The sequence below is a fragment of the Ranitomeya imitator genome, chromosome 5 (assembly GCF_032444005.1).
Source record: "Ranitomeya imitator isolate aRanImi1 chromosome 5, aRanImi1.pri, whole genome shotgun sequence".
NCBI lineage: Eukaryota > Metazoa > Chordata > Amphibia > Anura > Dendrobatidae > Ranitomeya > Ranitomeya imitator.
In genome coordinates, this window is record NC_091286.1 from 57,412,095 (window position 1) to 57,420,030 (window position 7,936).

Here is a 7,936-nt window from a genome sequence, read left to right on the forward strand (position 1 = left end):
ATATTCAGAACTCACGAGTTTAAAATATTTACTTTATTCTGGTGTTTTTCTGCTGTGAAGACGCTCAATAGTTTACAATAAAGTCAATGGGAAGGTTAAAAAAAAAAAAAAACGCGTCTTTTTAAACATTTCGTCAATGTTTCCTTCAAGGTTTAATGGATTTGAAAGAAAAAAAAAAGTCTGAAAAATGGTAGCAAAAAGGAAAGTTATGAAAAAATGCTCAGTAAAAGGGTAAAAAAAAAAAAAAAAAAAGCTTCAGGTTTACAAAACACCACTAAAAAGGAGTTTTTCCTAAAAGGTCTTTTATTGAAAAACAAAACTTTTTTGACCATTGGAAAAAGTCACAGTGTGAACTGACCCCTAGGGGTTTACATGGAGTTTTTATTATGAAGATTTTAAGGTGGATCTGCTTGAAAATCCATATCGAAAGACTCTGACAAAAGTTTGTGACGATTTCACACTACAGACTATGGAGAGTGCAGGAATGTTACACATGTTCACTGCTAGGCCTTATACGAATGATGAAGGCTTTTCTTTGCCAAGCCAGCTGTTTTTGAAGTACTTTCCAACTTTTTCACAGGCCACAAATATGGCATTTACTAAATATTCATGAGCAGCGGAGTTCGCAGAGAGAACGAGGCCGATATAAAACATCCAGACCTTTTGAAATACGGACGGACAGCTGGACGTCCTCAAAGAGCGCAAGATTTCTTCATATGTGGAAAGTTTTTGGCACTTTTTTTTTTTATGTTTTTATAGAGTTTATTTTAGCATCTGCAGATTTTGTAGTGGATTTGTTGATTTTTGCAGAAAAAAAAAACCGGACACTGCTTATATGAAAGTTTGCAGCACATGTCATTTTCCATGTAAAAATTCTCCACAATGTGTGCACGAGATTTGCTGACATTTCATCTATTGGGCCGATAGTATTGCTGTAGACTGTCTGCACGCCAATCCACACAGTGTGAACATACCCTGAGGGTACGCCCAAAGGGGACATTTCCACTGTAAGATTTTATGCAATCCACAGAGGCAATTGCAAAGAGTAAAATCAGCAGTAAATGTCAAAGACACAGCATCACTCAATTAAATATTTTCTGCAGGATGTGGATGAGATTTTGGAAATTCCGCTACTGTACTAAGTACCGTAGTTAATTTTTCATCCAGAAAATCTGGACTGAAAATTTGCTGTGCATATGACCCCTGTAAATACACCATTACAAGCTGACAAAGGAAGAGAGCAGAAGTGGCGTGTATTTTTCTTTAAAGGCGTCCTTCCCTTTCAATTTGTTTTCCATCTTAGCACAGTTTGTTACAAAATAGCAAACGGTGCTGTACTTACCTTCCCCAGGTCCAGCAATGAGTCTCTGCTGCTATCCCCACTACATGGTATTGGCTGCTGCACTGACGCCTTGGCGACAGCCAATCAGTGATCATAGCGGAGCAGAAAGGGGCGTCCTATCTACGCTGGCAAAACACCTTAATCCATTGTTTGGCCGCCAAGTCGTCAAGGTAACGTCAGCGTTGCAGCCAATACCAGGGCTGTGGAGTCAGAGTCGTAAAATCGGAGCCCATTTTGGTGGAGTCGGTGCCATGGTAATTTCGGAGTCGGAGGTTTGGCTTACCAACTCCACAGCACTAGTTAATAAAAGACACCAGGAGCAGCATCGGAGACTTGCTTGGCGAACCTGGGTAAGGTGAGTACAGCACGGTTTGTTTCTTTTTAATTGGAGAAACTTAATTGAACGCGAACAACCCCTTTAAGACATATAACATTTTCATATTGATTATTTTGTATGAACAAAACAACAATTCCCAATTTATGGAGTAAAAAGTCAAGACCTCAGAGGGAAATAAAATATGCACCGTCTGGAAACAGAAAAGGCTTCGTATCCATACGGGCGTTTACGGCATACTGAGCGCCTACTAGCGATCTTCCCATAGAAGTAGATGGAGAGACGTGCAAGCACCGCCACCTCCCCATCCTGTGCACAAGACTGGACCTCGTCTATCACACATTATGTCATATCTGGCACATGGGCCATCACTGATGGAAATGGGAGAATACCCCTTTGGGCATTGTGAGCTGCCCGCTCCTCTACAAGTTACTTGGAAACGAGTAAGTCATTCCCAAAATATATTTTGTGATGTCTTGTTGTCAGACAGTTCCAAGCACAACAGGCAATCAGAATACTTGGTCTCCGCTCCTCAAATCAACGAAGGACTCTCCAGAGAGCCAAAACTGGAAGCCATAATTGGTAAGTAACCATCCCCATCAGAATAAAGCCCCCATACACAACAGATCGCTCGAAAGCCGCGGTCAGGACACCTCTGGTAACATCTTAAGACGCAGAGAACAAAAGGATCGAGTGGTGAAAAATCTAACGTGACAGATCGTGATGAGCGAACGTGCTCGGGTAAGGTGTTGTACGAGCATGCTCGGGTGCTAACCGAGTGACTTTGGCGTGCTTGAATATTATGTTCGATTCCCCGCGGCTTCATGTCTCATAGCTCTTCAACAGGGATGCAGGGATTGCTTAACCAACAGGAAATCCCTCCATGTGTTGCGGCTGTCGAACAGCCGCTAGACATACAGCCACAGGGACTCGAATATATTATTTTTAAGCATGCCGAAGTCACTCAGTTAGCAGAAGAGCATGCTCATATAACACCTTATCGCAGCATGTTCACTCATCACTAGTGACAGACCCTTCTGTTCCCCAACATCAACTGTCAAAGGAGAGTCAGGAGACCCCCCATTAAGATTAGACTGTTAGCCGATCATGATATCAATGGGTTTTGAAGACGTTAGCATAATGTGTATGGGGGTCTTAAAGACAACAAGACCCACTAATTTTGGAGGAGCCAGCCGACGATATAATGTATATTAGGCCGGGGTCACACTTGCGAGTGCAATGCAAGAAACTTGTGCGAGTGTCTCCATCAATACCTGGCACTCGGGACCGGAGCGTGCATCTGTATGCATTTCTATACAGCTGAACGCTCTGGTCCGTACCGCCGGCGGCAGTGTCGGGTATTGATGACAGTTTCTCGCATTGCACTCGCAAGTGTGACCCCGGCCTTAGGTGTACAACCAACATTCTTTCCGCAGGTGACGGGAACAGAAATTGGACATGTTGAATTCCAACATGCCCAGTCCTATGTTTTCAAGACAGATAAGCAAATGATGTCGCTCTTTCCATTGAGAAGACATGCACATGTGGCCGTATAGAGTATGCCTGTGTATGGGGAGGTCGGGAGTAATAGCTGTTGGCTAAATGAGTATGGTAATAACCTGACAAGTATTGAAGGTGTTTGGCTGACTTACAGGAGTTGTGTGGCCTTAAGCTACAAGTCTGCAATGCAAGTGTTTTGAGCAAGGCCTGATACAGTCTAGTCGGCATGTGACCGGAAATATCCAAACGGCAGACTTGGAAGTCACACTGACCGCCTGCTCCTTGCGAATGCATGCAGTGCGGCGATGTGAGGATCCACAAGTCTTCAGTCCCATAGAGTGACTAAACTTGTAGCCTAAGGCCGGGATCACACTTGCGAGAAACTCGCAAGAGTCTCGCATCTCAATAACTGGCACTCGGGACCGGAGTGTGCGGCTGCATGTATTTCTATGCAGCTGAGCGCTCCGGTCCCGAGTGCCGGCGACAGTGCCGGGTATTGAGATGCGAGTTTCTCGCAAGTGTGACCCCGGCCTAAGACTGAACAACCCCTTTAAGACACATGACACTCGAAAGCAATGAACTCATAATTGCAACCGTCATAGCACAATGAAAAAAAAAAAAAAAAACTTCAGCTGTATATGTCGGCATCACAGACTCAACTCGGATTCTACCATTAAGGCACAACACAGTCTCCTGTGATGGCTCTCTACTATGGAGACCTAAATTTCCAGAACCCCAACCGTAACATCTATAACCCGCTCTACAATGTACCATGCATAAGGCCGGGATCACACACAGCGAGATACGGGTGAGTCTCGCAGGTGAAAGCCCAGCTCTGGCGCCGGCACTCTGGAGCGGAGCGTGCGACCGCACAGCAATACATGGAGCTGCACGCTCCACTCTGGAGTGCCGGCACCAGAGCTGGGTTTTCACCTGCGAGACTCGGCCGTATCTCGCGTATGTGTGATCCCGGCCTAACACTGCCATTGATTTATAAGTCAGAGGGACCCTCATGTACCAGTGTCTTGGTGAAACGGTGTCCTGTGCACCACCTAAAGCTGCATCGCTGATGGCCTGATATATGCCCATATAGTACATTAATGCGCCACTAACTCCCTACACATATACAGAGTCTTTTTTTCTTACAAATTAGGGATTAATATATAGGAGAAAACAGAAATTGTGTGATGTGCCATCATATGCCATAGTGTGGAAGCAGTGATCTGTAGAAGCATGGCTGCTAGGGGAGAATAGTCGGCCACCTGCTCCCTACAGGTCTGGGGGCTTCAGCCCACTCACAGTGCACATGGCACTGTTTGATGAAAAGAAAGCCATAAAGTCTCCGACATTTGCCTAATGTAACTAAACTCTAAGTCCACACACTGCATTTTTAGTTATTTTCCAGTTTCCGGACTATAGAATATAGTTTCTTAAAAATGGAACCCCAATGTGATGTGTGCAGAAGTAGCGCAGCAAAACTTGCAGTCTAACTTTTGGGGGCTGAGTATCAAGAATACTGTCTGCACTAAAGTGATGTAATAGATTTGCTCGCAGTCCTATGTAAAACTGCATAAAATATATTATGATATGACGGCAATTACAATTCCTTGTCCAATCTCGTTGAATATTTATTTATCAATTCCCCAGTATCCAAATATTGACTGCGTATAACCGTGGGTGCATGATAATGATGATGGTGCTTTGTGACCCAATAATAAGGTACGGTATATACTGTATCTGTTGGACACTAGTATTTTGCATCACTGTAACAAAAAAAACAAAAAAAAATGAGATAACTAATTCCATTGTGCTGTGATTACATTACAAAGTTGGAGAAAGAAAAATATTTAAATTAAAATAAAAAAGTAAATGAAACAAAAGCAGGAAAAATAAAAATGTAACATTACATACACTATTGTATCAATATGGAACATACTATGGAAAAACTCACAACATTCCCACCTGTTTTATAGTCTTCTAACATGTAGTCACTGGGGTGATGGCAACGTCTTCTGACAAATCTACCGAGACTGACCCTACAGTTAGGAAATACTGAAGATACTCAGAAGAAAATGCAGTAAGCCGGGGCCATACTGGTGAAGCCTACACGCTGGTGATTGTCTGGAGAATCCTAACTGGAGACAAAAGGTCCAGGAACACATTGTGGATTTCTGGCCATCTGTCTACAGCTGCAGATCCCCAGCGCTCGTCCGCCTGCGCCTCCATGAAAACACACCACCACCACCAGAATGGCCTTTCCTGCTCTGTACAAATCCACAGGACGGTTATTTCCTCATCTGTAAACTGAAAAAGACTTTAAAAATTCAGGACTATGTAAATACACAGCGTTTAGCCATTCGGCTTTATTAACCCTTGCGTCCACCTACAGCGACAAAGTGCACAGATGACGCCGCATTAACTCTTCATGCCTGCGATACAAACGCCACGTTAAAAAATTAATTAATTAAACACCCCATCAGTCATTACCTATGGAACTCAACAAGGAGGAAGATCAGAAAGAGAAACTAAGTTCCCAAGCAGTCACAACTATCTCACAACCGACTGTAGTAGCTGAACCGAGGAATTGCCGAGAGCCAACCCCTGTCCTCTAACTCCAGGGAAGCGCCTAAAGTAGCTGACACGGTCACACAGCTACCACCGGCGGTGTCATCTGACATTTTCCTACGTCTTGTCTGTCAACGACAACTGCAAAAATCCTCTCGCTTCGTTCAATGAGAATTGTCTCCCTAAGGAATGTGGCACCCAGAAGAGCAGGTCATCAGGACGGTGGATGGCAAATATGATGATGATGATAATAGATAGATAGATAGATAGATAGATAGAGTGTGGGGGGAAAGGTTGACTTTACTACCCAATGCAAAGTGGCCTGGTGGCCATCCCTGGCTTAGTACAGTGGGTACAAGCGCCCATAGCCCCCTCCCAACTACACTACTGGATAGATCGATCAATCAATCAATCGATAGATATACTTCCATTCACCAGGGGCAAAGGTTCACTTTACTACCCCGGTCAGGGCGAAGCGGCTTGTTATCTCCTGGTGGCTCTTAGCACTCTGATGCCCCAGTAGCCATCTCCCAGCTACAACTCATGGATGGACGGATAGATATATGGACAGACAGAAAATTGTAGGTGTAGGGTCAAAGGTTATGTTTGCTACCCAAACCAAAGTGGCTAGTTGGCTCACCCTGGCTTTTAGCACTCTGGGCACATGCCCTGGTAGCCATCTACTGCCTGCACTCCTGGATGGAGTCATGGTGGAGTTTTCATCATGTATCGTGGAAAGTAAATATTTGTACCACAATGTTTCCCATTTCGCCTTGTTCACACCTATCTCCATAAATAATAGACGCGATACATTTCCTACTAGGAACATGCACACAAGTACAACTACACCCAGCAGAGACAGAGGAGAGGACAGCACACCAGACTTGCAGAAGACCTGTCACAAATCAATGTACAAGCTCCTGCAACAACTCAGCCCCAAACCTCTCCATTACTACAAGTGCTGGAACTTTACAGCTCTCCTGCTACCCAGCCTGTGCCACCCAGCCTGTGCCAAGAGTTGGCTCCCAGATGATAAACCCAGGGCAGGGATGACAGCACTGCCACTTACCACATGCAGTTGCACCTGAGGTCTAAAGCATCAGGATGGCCAAAGTCCCCTACTCCAGCAGCAGCTCCATGGCTCCTCGGTGCTGCCCAGTTATGGAGCCGGTGCCTTCTGCATAATACATTGGAGGCGGCGAGGAGAAGAAGCCACTGGCTATGAGGCTGCCTGTGCTCCCAGCACTTGCCATGAAACAATATGACGTGAAGTAAAAGCTCTCGCAAGCTCCTTGCCCTGTAGCTCACGTCAAGGCTCCTCCTCTGTCCCTGGCAGAACTCCCTCCTCACAGCCCTCGTCACCCTCCTCCTGTGTTGTCTCCCTTCCCCTCCCCCTCCTCTTTTTCCTCCTCCTCCTCCTCCTCCAGCCTCTGATCTGCAGCTCCAGACTAGGAGGCTAGAAGGTAGCAGCTCGCCGCCACAGCCCAGCACATGCCCCGCTCGGAGGCACCGGCCAATGGCGGAGGGGAGGCCTCACATATCACTTACATGTGTCTTTGTCCCAAGAGATGAAGATATGTTAATGCAAATCTGCTGGCAGGCAGTGTGAGGGCTGCACACAGAGGTGGCCATGCTGACCTGTCACATCTCCCTCATCTGCTGCAATGTATGAGGGAGGGGGGGGAGAACCTACAAATAAAATGGAGAGCTTTATTTTTGCCTCACCAACTTCTCCTCGTCCACTACTGCTGTTATTTTAGGAGAAGGCAGCTTCATTTTTGTTGCATTATTCATGGGAAAGGTGCAGTTCTTCACCCAATACACTGTGTCCTCATTATACCCCATCACTGTCAGAGGCTGGGGGAAAAAATGGCCATTTAATGAGAAATCTGGGAGGTGGGGAGTTTGAAATCTAAATCCCAGAGAGATGTAAAAAAAAAAAAAGTGTCTGTCACGGCTTGTATGGCTGTAACAAGAGGCTACCAGATGTGTCCGAGCCTGACCGGGGCGGTGTATTGCAGGGGTGACCTCTGTCAGGCCGTGTGATGTCCCTGTGTCTCCGATTGATAGAAGCGTTTTCTAGTAGCAAATGTGAAGGTTTGCACAGAGGCCCCATAGGGCAGCACATGGCCACCTGACTATAGGGCCATATTAGACATCTGTAGCCTATCTCTGTGCCACTAATGTAAAGGTTT

At 45.6% G+C, this 7,936-nt stretch overlaps 1 protein-coding gene across 2 annotated transcripts in view; it reads right to left on the reverse strand.

The window, feature by feature from the left end:
- Positions 1-7,012, reverse strand: part of SERTAD2 (SERTA domain containing 2) — an 86,148-nt gene extending 79,136 nt beyond the window's left edge. Inside the window, exon 1 of one of the 2 annotated variants that reach the window (XR_011321909.1) lies at positions 6,811-7,001. The gene's annotated coding sequence lies outside the window, so the exon portion shown is untranslated. Of the gene's footprint in view, positions 1-6,810 lie in introns of both variants that reach the window. The other variant, XM_069768712.1, reaches the window with a different exon arrangement.
- Between the last annotated feature and the right edge of the window lie 924 nt (positions 7,013-7,936).